The sequence below is a fragment of the Macrobrachium rosenbergii genome, chromosome 45, assembly GCF_040412425.1.
Source record: "Macrobrachium rosenbergii isolate ZJJX-2024 chromosome 45, ASM4041242v1, whole genome shotgun sequence".
In the NCBI taxonomy this organism is placed as follows: Eukaryota; Metazoa; Arthropoda; class Malacostraca; order Decapoda; family Palaemonidae; genus Macrobrachium; species Macrobrachium rosenbergii.
This window is the reverse complement of record NC_089785.1, coordinates 31,990,760-32,006,122: the sequence shown is the minus strand read 5'-3', so window position 1 is coordinate 32,006,122 and position 15,363 is coordinate 31,990,760. Positions and strand designations below refer to the sequence as shown.

Sequence of the window (15,363 nt, the reverse complement as noted above, 5' to 3'; positions counted from 1 at the left end):
TATCAGCTGTAATTGATCCGGATTATATCGTAGGGAAAAAATGTAGTGATATACTCCCTCACATCATCACACATGACCAACCCCTAGGAATGCGTTCTGTGACGCGGTGGGTTGAGGGAGAGGGAGGGAGAAGGAATTACTGTCTCTCACCCTCCCTCCTTTCTTCTCTCTCCACCCCCTCCCTTTAACCACCACCAACACCCTCATCCCCCTTCCCCTTGAATCGTGACAGACAGACACACACATACACACACACACGCGCGCACGCTGCTCATCATCAGCAGAAGCAGAGAAGTGTAAGCGTCTGTCGTCTCAGTAGCGTTGAACGCGCCGTTCGGCGAACATGTTCGGTGATAATGCTGTTGGTGAGCGAACGCTCGGTGTTTTGTGTATCGCGCTTTATTCATTCATCTATTTTTATTTGCTCTTTGTCCTTTTTTTATTAATTTATATATTTATTTAATTTTTTTATTTATTTGTTTGTGCGAATCATGGACGCGTGACACTGCTAGAAAAATAAAACGTAAAAAAGTTGTGGAAAATTCGTTCGAAATTGTGTATTTCGCTCTATTTATTTTAAATTTATTTGTTGTGTCCTTATTTAATTCATGTATTTATTTATTTATTTGTGTACGCATCACGGACGCGTAACACGGTCAGGAAAATAAAAAAAGAAGAAAGTATCGTGGAAAATTCGCGAAATTACTTGTGGTCTTGTAAACGTTATTCCTGGATGCGTCAGAAGTGTTATGGATCTTTTCTTATGTTTATTTCTTAAAAAAACTGTATTGTATCATGGTTTTTTTTTTAAACTCAAGGTTACCTCGTCGCAACAAGCATAGAAATGAGTGTGGTTTTTGTGTTATTTTTAAAACTTTGAAAGAAAAAGCCTTTGTTGAGTGAACTTTTAAAGTGTGTAGTTAGTAGTTTACTGCAACTTTATAATTGTATGCTTTTTGTTTGATTTTAATAAGTGCCTTATTTACTTTTGTTCGTACGGTGTTGGTGAGGCACCGAAAACTCTAAAAAAATTTTATTTTAAATGATGATATTTAACGGTTTTGGGATTAATTAGGCCTATGTTAATTTTTTTGACCTTTTGTTGTTCGTGTGTTGCTTATACACCTGAAGGCCTGTGCGTAATTGGTGTAGGGTTTATTCGGCCTATGTTAAATTTTTTAGAATTACTGTTGTTGAGTTGCTAAGATCTGAAGGCCTACTTGTAAATTGTTTTGGGGATTATTAGACATACACGAAATTGATTAGGCTTATTGTTTGTTGATCAGACGCCTGAAGGCTTATATGTAATTGATTTGGTATTTATTTAGGCCTATTGTGAATTTTTAGACCTGTTTTTGTTGGTGTTATGTTGGTAAGACACCAATAATATTTAGGACTTTGTGAATAGCGAAGACCATATATATACGTTTCAAAGCTGTATAAGCCTACAATTTTCTCAGTACGTAAGTAACCAATAGTTAATAGGTATTCATTTTACTTTTTTGATGGTTTGTTTAAAATATATTTTAAAGTTTATCTACATGTATATATTTCCTTTGCTCGGAGGCCTTAGGGACTGGCAACCGAATGCCTTCAGGTAGGCCGGGCCCGAAGAATTCGCGAACAAGAGTTAGTGTAAGTTCATAAATGTGCCTGAAATGGGAATATGTAGGAGATTACGAATACGAGAGTCAGGCTGTTTGAGAAATCTTACGTTCTTTGTTTTCAAGATCTGGATTTGTATATCGACGTGAGAAATTCTCTCTCTCTCTCTCTCTCTCTCTCTCTCTCTCTCTCTCTCTCTCTCTCTCTCTCTCTCTCTCTCTCTCTCTCTCTGTTCATATCACGTTAATTTTTGTGTCAACGTCATGTTCTTTCTTACACCCGGTTAAGAAAATACTGGGACTTATTATTATTATTATTATTATTATTATTATTATTATTATTATTAGTAGTAGTAGTAGTAGTAGTAGTAGTAGTAGTAGTAGTAATATTATTAGTGCTTAGATGTTCATTAGCAGTTTTGATATTTAAATATTGACGACATCATCATCTTCACATCAGCATATCTGAGGCGTGATGTGGTTTATGAAGAAATGGCCTTAGCATTCCCAAAGCGATCAGTTGCAGTTTCTTCCATGAATGGTGCCATTATTTTCCTAAAACCATTCACTCAGTAACTCTCACTCACTCACTTTAACTCGTGGCTTCTGCAGCCTCATTGTAACCCATTATTCATCCTGCCAAACACGTGATTTTCGTGAATGATATTCGTGATTAATCATTGTTTAATTACACAAATATTTTAAAATTCACTTCAGTTATTTAACTTGTTCTGTGGGAGTATTGACAGAATTCCGCCATTTTTTTATTTATTGATAATTCATTTTATTCATTTTACTTGTCTGATGTAATTCTTTGATGCAATTCTTTCGTTTCGTGATTGTATTGGTTCTCATTTAATGCGATGTTGGCGATGTTTTTGTCGTGTTTCTCATTTTAATGTTTTGTGTTTGGTAACGCGTTTATTATTGACTTTGGACTTTATCGGGCATTATTATTATTATTATTATTATTATTATTATTATTATTATTATTATTAAATAGTAACTAACCATTTTCAAAAAATATAAACTTTGAATACTGTTTTCTTTATATTTTTATTATTATTACTTTAAATAGTGACTACCAATTTTGTTATTATTATTATTATTATTATTATTATTATTATTATTATTATTATTATTACTGTAAGTGCCAACTACATATTTTGTTATCAATATCATTATTATTATAATGATGATGATTATTATTACTTTGCATAATAATTACCCATTTTTATATTATTATTATTATTATTATTATTATTATTATTATTTTAAATAATAGCAATTTTCCAACTTTTGTGGGCTCCTGTGCTTAACCCACCAGGTATTGAGATGCCTTACATAACTGCCCTATACCACTTTTTTTTTCGTGTAAACGTAACCTTTTGGGCGGCAATCAACGGCGACCTTGGTTATATAGTAGCTGTGTTTTTTTTTTTTTTTTTTTTTTGCAGTTAACTTGGCGATGGATGATGTACTGATGTGTGTATTTGTTTGTTTGTTTGGGTAATATCTGTTTGTTTGGGGGTAATATGTTTCAGTAACATGTTTGCAATATGTTTGTTTCTTTGTTTGGTTAATATCTGTTTGTATGAGTAATATTGTTTGTTTGGGAAATATCTGTTTGTTTGGGAAACATCTGTTTGATAGTTTGGGTAATATTGTATGTTTGTTTGGGTAATATCGGAATTTGTTTTTTATTTGAGTAAAATATGTTTGTTTGGGTAATGTCTGTTTGTTTTGGGAAATATCTGCTTGTTTTGGGAAATATCTGCATGTTTGTTTGGGTAATATCTGTCTTGCGTGTTTGTTCAGGGAATGCAACGATGTTACAGTGGGAAGGTTCCTGATATCAATGACTGTTACTCTTATAATGCTCGTTGTAAATTACGATTGACACTACTGCCCATAAGTACTTCAGTAAACTGCTGTTACTGGAGCTTCTGTTTTGAAATACCTTATTACTGTTACTGCAGTTGTGCTAATGTGTATAAGTACAGAAGTGAATCACTATATTACTGCTGCGTCTGTGTTTAATGACCTCGCTAGTTGAATTATTTATTTTTGATTTGGGGATTAAAATACTATTACTGTTATTACTTGAATGAAACTACGGCTTATATTCATGTTTATAAGTACATGAGTAAACTGTTAGTATTTATATGACTGAAGTGAACTGCTACTACTTATAATCGAATCGCCTCAGGAGTGAAATTATTAAAAAAAAAAAAAATTAATGGTCCATTCACTCCAAAAGTTCCGTTACTCTCTCCTTGTAAACTTCGTTTACCGTGGACAAGAAAAAAAAGTGCTTGCAGGAAATCGAAAGGATAATAAAAGAGAGACGCACGTTGAAGTACGTGATATCACCTGCTGCTATCTACCTGCTGTCACCATAAAAGTGCCGTCGAGAAGAGACAAGTAAAAAATGGGCCGTAGTTTCTTCGACTCAGTGCAGTGCACACTCAAGGCCACCGAAAATAGATCTATCGGTGATCTCTCTATAATGCTGTATGAGCCGCGGCCCATGAAATTTCAACCACGGGCCGGTGGTGCCCTGTCCTGTATCATTGCCAGATGCACGATCATGACTAACTTTATCCTTAAATAAAAAATAAAAAAACTACAGAGGGTAAAGGGCTGATATTTGGTGTGTTTGATGACTGGAGGGTGGATGATCAACATCCCAATTTGCAGCCCTCTAGCCTCAGTGGTTTTTAAGATCTGAGGGTGGACGGAAATAGTGCGGACGGACAAAGCCGTCACAATAGTTCTCTGTTACAGAAAACTAAAGAGGGTGAATGCTATCACGTGTGACTTCTCAAGAAATAATTTAGCAGACAGTGTATGTGAGATGCAGTTATTTATAATGTTTAAAGTCCTGTTGATTGCACAGACAGTCATTTGTTTCTTTGAATTTGCGAGCAAGAGTCTGTGCTGGATGAATAAAAAAAAAATGGGAATTAGCAGACTGTGAGATGTGATGATTTATAATTTTTAAAGTCCTGTTAAATGCACAGACAATCATTTGTATCTTTGAATTTGCGAGCAAGAGCCCGTGCAGGATGAATTTAAAAAAATATAAAAGCCCCAGGATTATGAAGGAATAAAAAATGAAGGCTTGAATTACCAGCTAAAGCTTGAAGGCCGCCATAGCGGGAGGATTAAAATGATGAGTAGGCACAAGAGACAGCCCTGAGGAACCCCTCTTTTGTGATAGGGAAAGCAGCAGTTGTGGTGCTGTCAGCAACTTCGGTATGTGCCGAAAGTAATGTTTGTTGAATAAAGCAATAGATTCATACAGTATGTTACATTGTACATATGTAGTTTATATATACTACCGTAAAGTTATGTTTCTTGGGGTATATCGAGTTTGGTGTCATTTTAAAGCCGAATGTTCAAATTGATGAACTGACCCCAGACATAAACGGAAATAATCTTAATTCTTGCTTTCATCCGCCCTCTCCTAACAATTGATTCACAGTGCAATTGCAAAAGGTTACACCTTTAAAATATTTTGCTCTCAATTTCAGTTTCAGCGCTGAATGACCTTATAGGTCCCAGCGCTTGTTTGGCCTTTGGCTTAAATTCTATATTCTATTCTGTTCCATAAACGGAGATGTCTGCACTTTGCTGTAGAAAGTTATTCGATACAATAATATATTATATATATATATATATATATATATATATATATATATATATATATATAATGTATATATATATGTATATATATATCTTATATACATATGTATATGTATATATATATGTCTATATATATACATGTATACATATACATATACACATATATACATAATTTACAAAGCTATAGCGTAGTTCCTTGCCAAAATACGTATACTATATGGCTGTGTGTTTCAGAATTTTAACATTACTGAATGTGAATAGCCTACCTGAAATTTGAATAATAAAAAGTTACCTCTAAGAGTACCAGGAATCCGTTTGATCCACGAGTACAATGATCGTGGTCAGCCATCGCCAGAAATGTCATAAAAAAACTGTGACGTAGCTGAAAAGAGTTCGCCCTTCTGGTGTCCACTGAACGCGTCTCAAGGATACTGTTAATTTAATCTGCGTTGGCTTATCTGATACACATTAGGAGTCCTTCGAGGACAGTAGAGTATCCTAGATAGGATAGGACACGTGAAATATGTTATATATATATGAATAAACAACTTAAGATTAATAACTCATTGTTGGTTGTAATAACAACCTCCCAAGGTTGTTTGTGGGCTGACAACCTATTCGCTAGAATTAGTACTTTTAAAGAGCTGGACACAGACCTTGGCGTCTGGTGTTTGCGGCAACAGGTTCCAGTGGGGCCTGGGATGAAATTATAGGTTTATATATATTGCATAATTATATATTTGTTGTATATATACATATGTATATATGTATTAAATATTGATATATTATATATATAGCCTATATGTTATGCATGTGTATATATATGAAATAGATATATACATACATACACACACACACACACATGTATATTATATATATATATATATATATATATATATATATATATATATATATATATATATATATATATATATATATATATATATATTATACACGTACATACAAACATATAACGCAATATGCGACATTCCTCGCCACTTTCACCACAAAAATGTTTAATTAAAAACACTAGAATATCAAAGTCCTCGCCTTGCAGCAAGACTTCGTTTGCGACACGACATTTCATTTGAATTTCGCATCAAATCCTTTCAAAATATGACGAAAATGAGGCATTTCAAGATAACGGAAGAGATTAATAATAGCGTTTCCATTTCACAGGAGCAAACGTAATTTCTCTCTCTCTCTCTCTCTCTCTCTCTCTCTCTCTCTCTCTCTCTCTCTCTGACGGTAAGTCAGTTATATTGACACACAATTTGCACAGGAATAAAATTAACGCAAAAGATATTGCAAATGACCCACTGACATGGCAATTACGACATTCTTCAATTCCATCTCTCAGGTCAAAACTAACCGTGACTTTCCTCGACTCATGACCCGAAACCCCAGCGCGCCTGCGCGATAGAGAAGCGTGACGTCACGCACGTTATAGAGGGGTTTGGGAAGTCGACGTGCTATCGATGAGCCTTATTTGAAGTTTTAGTTATTCTAGAGGCATTTAAAGGTTTATTTATCAGGAGGTGAGGGAGCCGTGACTTTGGGCTAAAACCCCCTACAGCCACCTACTAAAAATAAATAGTTCAATAATTCCCAATAACTCTCCATAAAGACGTAATGTGGTTTGTGAGTGGACGGGTGACCATCGCCACAGGCGGGATGGATTGTAATGCAGAATTTTGTCCAAAGGCCAAGCGCTGAAAAGGGGAATTGAGAGTAAAAAGGCTTTATAGCGTAACAAGAGGATTGGCTGATTGATAGCTACTAAAACTGGCGTCACAATGTAACAGGAGGAAAACCTTTTGCATTTGAGGCACTATGAAACAATTGTCAGGAGAGGGTGAGGAAGTCAGGTGGAAGAAAGAGAATATGAACGGAGGTACAGTAAAAGGAATGAAAGGGTTTGTAGCTAGGGGCCGAAGGGACGCTGCAAAGAACCTGAAGTAATGCCTACAGTGCACCGCATGAGGTGCACTGACGTTACTCCTCCCCCAAGGGAGGCCGTCACAGGTGGTGCTTCTCTCTCTCTCTCTCTCTCTCTCTCTCTCTCTCTCTCTCTCTCTCTCTCTCTCTCTCTCTCTCTCTCATTATATATATATATATATAATATATATATATACATATACATATATATACTGTATATGTGTACATATATGTGTGTGAGTGTGAGAAAAGCTATTTACATTACCTATGAAATTCCTTCTCAGTCCCCCTGTCATTGCACATAATTATTAGGAAACCGCATGTGAAGACCTTGAAACAAGGTCCTGCTCTCTCTCTCTCTCTCTCTCTCTCTCTCTCTCTCTCTCTCTCTCTCTCTCTCTCTCTCTCTCTCTCTCTCTCTCTCTTCCTGTTAACTCTCCTTTTCTCTCTGTCAAACAAAGGTAACAATGACCAACAAGAACAGCACCAAGGACTTGGAAAGTTTGACCTCTTGGTCAGGTCAGCATTCGGGAAAGACTCGTAGGAAATTTTGACGTTTGGACGGTCGCCATCTTTGTTTACATTAGGGTACTCGGTGTCCGTTTTCTGTTGCCATGATCCCCGTTTTCTGTCGATTTCCGTTTTCTGTTGAGGTGTCACGTTGTCATCCGGCCTGTAGGATCAAGGGATCTGTTAATGTCTTCTATTTCAAAGTGTGGTAACTGGTTGCATGGTTGTTCTGGTGTGTGAAATTGGGTATCAGTTACTCTTCTTGGGACGGTTTAGTGTTTTGAAGTTTTGTCTCTTGATATATATATATATATATATATATATATATATATATATATATATATATATATATATATATATATATATATATATATATATATATATATATATTTATTTATTCAGAAAAAGTAACTTTTCTGAATAAATACTCCTTCAGATACCATCCAGTTTGAATGAGGTCCTTTCAGTAATTCTACTATTGCACAGAACAATAATTGTGTATGTGATCAAGTTAAAATATATATATATATATATATATATATATATATATATATATATATATATATAATATTTAAATGTATATATATGTATTTACATATGTGTATACATGTATTTATACATATGTATTTTTGTGTACACATGTACATGTATACATATGTACTATATATATATATATATATATATATATATATATATATAATTATATATATATATAATTATATATATATAATTATATATATATATATATATATATATATATATATATATATATATATATATATATATATATATATATATATATATATATATATATATATATATATGTAATCATATATATATACGAGGGTAAGTCAAAAAGTTCCAGGAAAAATTCAATATACTCTTTATTTAAGGAAATTCAAACATCATTTTTCTACATATCTACCATCTAACGCTATACACTTTTCAAGGCGCTGTTTCCACCTCTGCAACCCCTCTTTGTAGAAATTTGGGGCCTTTCTATTAAACCATGTTGAAACTGCATGTTTAGCAGCATCCAAAGATTCAAACCGGACTCCTCTTAAGTGTTCCTTGAGTTTTGGGAACAGGAAAAAATCTGTAGGAGCAAGATCAGGACTATAAGGAGGATGTGGAAGAGTTTCCCACCTAAATTTCCGTAGGACTTCTCTTGCAACCCTTGATGAACGTGCTGGAGCGTTATCATGATGGAACAAAATTCTGCGGTGCAACTTTCCTCGACGTTTTTAGCCAATGCAGTCTTCAGTTTTGCAAAACACCTTTGTAGTAGTTCCCGGTGATTGTTTTTTTGTCCTTAAAGGAAATCAATCAAAATCACTCCTTTGGAGTCCCAAAACACTGTTGCCATAACCTTCTGGGCAGATCTCGCCACTTTGAACTTCACTGTGCAGCTGAACCTCTTGGTAACCATTGCTTTGATTGAATTTTTACTTTCTGGGTCATATTGATGGATCCAAGTTTCATCTCCAGTAACAATCCGGTCAAAAACTCTGATTCATTTGATTCAATCTTCGTTAAAACTGCAAGAGAAAGTTCAGCTCTTTGATGCAGTTGGTCTTCGCGCAACGCTTTTGGGACCCAACGTGCTGAAAGTTTACTCAAACCAAGATTTTCATTTAAAATTGAAAATGCGGAACCATGGAGATCCCAGTTTCATTAGCTATCATATCGATAGTAATCCGACGATCTTCATCCACTAGATTCTGCACCAAAGCCACAATTCTTTCATTTTTGCAGTCGATGGTCTTTCCTCTCTTGGGTTGTCTTTGAGGTCCTCCCGACCATCCTTAAATCGCTTTATCCAATCATAAACAACTGATTTAGATGGAGAAGAATCTCCATAAACTTGTTGCAAAGCTTCAATAATTTTTCCTGGTTTCCAATCAAGCTTAGTCAGAACTTGATGTTAGCTCTCATCTCAAAATTTTTATTTTCCATGGGTTCAAGAAGTTACTTTTCTGAAGCAGATGTTAACACCACGGTAGCAAGACGATGACTGAGGTATCAAGTCTATATGGATCACTACATCACAGATAATTGTTTACCAAGTATTTGGGTTGTTACATTCCTGTGTAAATACATCATTCAACATTTTTCCTGGAACTTTTTGACTTACCCTCGTATAATATATATATATATATATATATATATATATATATATATATATATCTGAAATATTTTCTGTTAAAACAGAATTCCATCTAATATAAGTAGCCCAAGAAAAGGCCAAAATGTAGAAAGTTGTTGCTATATTTCAGAGACCAACTGTCTCTCTCTTCAGGCAAGTAATGAATGAAATAAGAGTTACAGAAGTATTTATACCAAGAGTTCCAGATGTCAGCCATTATGTCACTCCAGTTGATAGCTTCTTAATCTTCTGAATTGCTGGTTGGATGAAGATTTTATCTATGAGTCCCAAGCTCCTTTTGAGAGGTTCATCGTGTTTCTTTGTTTAATCAGTGCTGATTCTACCATCTGGCTTTTGAACCAACAAATATGTGATTATGGTTATTTATGTGGTTAAAAATAGCTGAGTTCTGTTGGCCATACCTTACTGAACGTTTATGTTGCATTAAGCCCTGGGGGAGTGATTTACCTTTAAAACCTAAGTAGGATTGGTCACAGTCGATGTAGGATTGGTTAGAGGGACTGGCCTTTGTTGGACGGTAATCAGGGATTTGGCTAGGGTATTTGGGTGGTCAAAAGCAAAAGGGTTAAGAGTTGCCAAGTGTCTGTGCCAACGTCTTAATCCTGTCCAGGTGTGGGATTTTGATTTTATTGTTGGGCCTCTAGTCTTGTATACATATATAAAATATATGCATTATATATATGTATGCATGTATGTGTGTGTATTAAATTTTTAATAACTACAATAACAATCATAATAATAATAAATATAATTAAATTTAAAATGAAAATTCATACCAAAGGTCTTAGTCTTATATCAAACGCTCTCCAGAGAGAGAGAGAGAGAGAGAGAGAGAGAGAGAGAGAGAGAGAGAGAGAGAGAGAGAGAGAAATTACAAAATGTCGAGTGTGGTCCGTGTCCGCCCCAGGGGACATTATTTCCACGAGGTCCCTACACAATATTCCCACAGGGGTTCCCTTGCTCAATTTGTTTGTTGATGTAACGGGGGTAACCATGCTGCTACGTAAACATAGGTGTCATCTCTCTCTCTCTCTCTCTCTCTCTCTCTCTCTCTCTCTCTCTCTCTCTCTCTCAGCAGTTTGTATTAGCTTTTTTCTCTCACGGCAGTTGTATTAGCAGTCTCTCTCTCTCTCTCTCTCTCTCTCTCTCTCTCTCTCTCTCTCTCTCTCTCTCTCTCTCTCTCTCTCTCTGTGTGCTATGAGGTACTTCGCATATATTGGTCAGTCGACTCTCTCTCTCTCTCTCTCTCTCTCTCTCTCTCTCTCTCTCTCTCTCTCTCTCTCTCTCTCTCTCTCATGGTTTTGAGGTAATTCACACATGTAAGAATTGGATTATGAACCCGGTTGTTAGTCGACTGTAGTTGGACGCTGCCAAACGTTCAAATAGAAAAAAAATACAGACATGAGTGGCCAGTTCTCCATCAAAAAGAATTGCATAGGGGATGAATCCTGTTATAACTCTCTCTCTCTCTCTCTCTCTCTCTCTCTCTCTCTCTCTCTCTCTCTCTCTCTCTCTCTCTCTCTCTCTCTCTCTCTCTCTCTCTCTCCCCACCGTGACCGGGTCGTCATGTTCTCATAAATCTGGATCACTGTGATTGCCTTATCGGCAATCTGACAGAGGTAGTCTCCTCCTTTCAGCCTGATTCTATCTAGGATATTGCCTCTCAAGGATTGAAGGATGGCTGAGTGATGGTGGGGGAAGAGAGAGAGAGAGAGAAGCGTTGATTGATGTGTACATGCATGTGTTGATTAATTTTGATTAGTTTTATATGTATTTAAAAGCAGGTGCAGCTGTTATTATTATTATTATTATTATTATTATTATTAATTAGATGATGAAACCTACTGATATGGAAAACCCCACAGGGGCCATGACTTGAAATTCAAGCTTCCAAAGAATATTAAGGTGTTCATTAGGAAGAAGTAAGAGGAGGTAAAGCGACATGCAGAAAGAAGAGATCCCACTCACCTATTAAAAAAGAAAAAAAGTAAATTAATAAATTAATAGATAAAAATGAATTAAAATGCAAGAAGAATTAGGGTAGCAATGCATTGCATCTTCGCTTGAACTTCTGAAGAAGAAGTTCCAACTGCACGACATCCTCAGAAGAAGGGAGGCTGTTCCACAGTCGGGATCAGTTGTGAATGTGAAAGATCTCTGTTGAAATACACTTGTGAAAAAGCGGCAAACAAGATACCATCCGTCGATGGTCCAAGTCATAACTGCTGCTATTAGGAAGCAGAAATTACCACCACAAACCACTCTATCCATCTATCTATCTAAAAGAGAGAAATCTCTGGCAGAAGCAGGCATCCAGACGGAGAATGGTATTCTAGTAAAGAAAGCACCAACGATCTAAAACAGGTTGCACTGATTTTTTATTTCCCATGTTATAAATACATGAGGCCTTATGAACAATATCTTAACTTTCGTGCGGCATTTGCTGAAACTTTCATTTGTATATATATGTGATTGTGTGTGTGTACAATACATAGATTTATATATATTATTGTTTGGATTCTCATCTTTTTTTGCAGGCATTGATATGGAAATTATTCTCTCTCTCTCTCTCTCTCTCTCTCTCTCTCTCTCTCTCTCTCTCTCTCTCTCTCTCTCTCTCTCTCTCCTTGAAGACAAAGGCATTTCCCAGATAAGAAGCGACTGACGTAGTCCTACCTTTTATAAACCTGACATGCGATAAGGGGAATAACAGTAATCGAATAAATTGCGGACAGGGCAACTCCGAAAGTTGAAGGTCACGGCGTCTTATTGCACGAGAGAGAGAGAGAGAGAGAGAGAGAGAGAGAGAGAGAGAGAGAGAGAGAGAGAGAGAGAGAGAGAATACCAGTAGGGATACTTTTATAAGATCTGGTATAGATATGGAAATCATTCTTGAATGCAATGTTGCTTTCCAGAAATTGGGAATTTTATTGAGAGAGAGAGAGAGAGAGAGAGAGAGAGAGAGAGAGAGAGAGAGAAGTATGGGGACTCTTATAAGATTTGGTTTAGATGTGGAAATCATTCTCAGGCAAATGCAATGTCAGTTTTAGTTAGGTTATTGTGAATTCGGGGGGCTGACTTGAATGCACAGATGGATTTATATGTATAATGTTAATCCTTTCCCTAAAAGAAGGGGAATATATTGAAAGAAAACAACACAGGTTACTGCACGTGTGTCTTATTAACTGCTAAAATCACGTAGACCAAATTCTGGTCGAGACTATAGCCTATATCTGCAGTTCAAGATTTCCTGACACATCACGAAGAGTTATTTGGCAGTGGTGGCAGGCTCCCTTATCATAATTTATGAGTGCTTTGTCATCATATTTATGCTTTCACTGATTTGGATGAAACAACACGAACCGGGAGTTTATTTCCTTTGTCGAGTATTGTGTTGCAGAGTCATGGCTTGGACCATCGACGGATGGTCTCTGGTTTGTTCACTGTATGATCCTAGATCCTCTTTTCCTGCTGAGAGCGACCAGATTCAGCACCAATATGCTGCAAATATACCTCGCTGTCGAGCTTCTCAATTCCAGAGGTTTTGAATTCCTCACTGTTGGGCTGTGGTATGGCCTTCTTGAGGATTTCGTGCAATTGGAACCTCAGAAGTTCAAGCGAAGACGCAATGCATTATTACCCTAATAGAATTCTCCTTGCGTTTTAATAATTTACTTACATTTTTATCTATTTACGAATTACGAATTTTTTTTCTTTTTTAATATGTGAGATCTCTTCTTTTTGTATTTCCCTTTACCCCTCTTACTTTCTGATGAGCACCATAAGATTCTTTGGAAGCTTGAATTTTAAGTCTAAGGCCCCTGTGGTGGGCTTGTTCCATATGAAGAGGGTCCGTTTTCCGAATAATAACAATAATAAATTGTATTTTCTGATGTCCAGCATTGTTCGTGAACATTTCCTTGGTGTGCCTCTTGTGACGCTTTCCTCGTCAACTGTGAAAGACCCTATTCTCGTCCATCTTCATCTTAGTTCCCATAAAGTGTCATCTATTTCTATCATATCGCCTCTAGGTCCTCTGTAAAGTCAAATTGGTATTTTTACTTTTATATTCTGTATTGACTTTACTGTAGAATGACTCGATTCTAAAAAGGTTTGCTCTCCGTTTCTGTAGTTTTATTAATTGCTTTTTCCTTCTCCCACTTTCTTCTTGGCTACCCAATTTATTCTCCTGTGTAGCCTTACACGACCTGTTATGTCAGACAATTGGTTCTCAGATATTTTTCCCATTCTCTCTCGGCCGTAGGGTCGTAGTGCCATCAGTGCACCTCTTGCGGTGCACTGTAGACATTACTTAAGGTTCTTTGCAGCGTCCCTTCGGCCCCTAGCTGCAACCCCTTTCGTTTCTTTTACTGTACCTACTTTCATATTCTCACTTCAGTCTTACTTTCCACCCTCTCCTAACAGTGATTCATAGTGCAACTGCCAGATTTTCCTCCTGTTACGCCTTTCAGACCTTTTACTCTCAATTTCAGTTTCAGCGTTGAATGACCTCATAGGTCCCAGTGCTTGGCCCTTGGCCTAAACTCTATATTCAATTCAGTTCAATCCCATTTTCACTCATTAACGTCTACTGTTCCAATTTAGCTGTGCTAACACACATTCTAGCAAACGTTTACCCACCATTTTCATTTGATTAAGTATAATATATGTGTTTTGAACAACCTTTCCACTACGTCTTCACTCTCATTTACTATTCGGGAACTTTATACCTACCAGCAGTGCCTGCCATCTTTCTCTGTTACCTACTTTTTACATTCAGATCATGTAGCACAACCTTTCACTTAACAAACACGACCTCTAGGTAGTCTTCATTTACATTTGCTGCTGGAACTTCATACATACTAGCAATACCATCTCTGTCTCTGTTGCCTAATTTTTGCATTTAAGTCACTCGGCACAACTGATTTTCATATACTCCAAGAACTAAATCCCTGGCAGCAACGCCATCTAGTTCTGTTACCTATTTTTTAATTTAAACCACTCAGCACAGCCAACCATCCATTTTCACTAAATCCAGCCAGACAGAAACTCGTGCTAATTTTGCACTTTGATACTCGACAGTTCTGTACAGAATGACTCATTCGACCTTTTGCATTTAAATTACTCAGCACAACCAACCTTCCATGTTCTCAACATCCAACCAGACACAAACTCATACTACTTTTGTTTCCTGATACTCGACAGCTCTGTATAAAATAACTCATTGAGTACCTCAGGCTATGAGGTAAGGAAAGCATTTCAGATCCAATTCCCTCCCTCCGTTTCAGTTCGAGGTAAACGATCGTCGTGATTCCATTTCCCTCTTCGGAGTTTGCAGCAAAACGTCCCTTTTAACTGTTGGGAAAAAAACGAACACCTGCCTCGTGATGTGTTTCGTGCCTGGGGCTACTACTGCTGTTGTCCGTGCGCGCACGGACGCACGTACGTAGACGTGATTGTCCGTGCGCCCGTGCCAGGTGTATGGGATTGGAAAAA

General features: G+C 36.6%; 1 protein-coding gene across 2 annotated transcripts in view; it reads left to right on the top strand.

Annotated features, from left to right (window-relative positions):
• Nucleotides 1–286: 286 nt before the first annotated feature.
• Nucleotides 287–15,363, top strand: part of LOC136829874 (rhotekin-like) — a 211,300-nt gene continuing 196,223 nt past the window's right edge. The window contains exon 1 of one of the 2 annotated variants that reach the window (XR_010850518.1): nt 287–365. The gene's annotated coding sequence lies outside the window, so the exon portion shown is untranslated. The remainder of the gene's footprint in view (nt 366–15,363) is intronic. The other variant, XM_067088937.1, reaches the window with a different exon arrangement.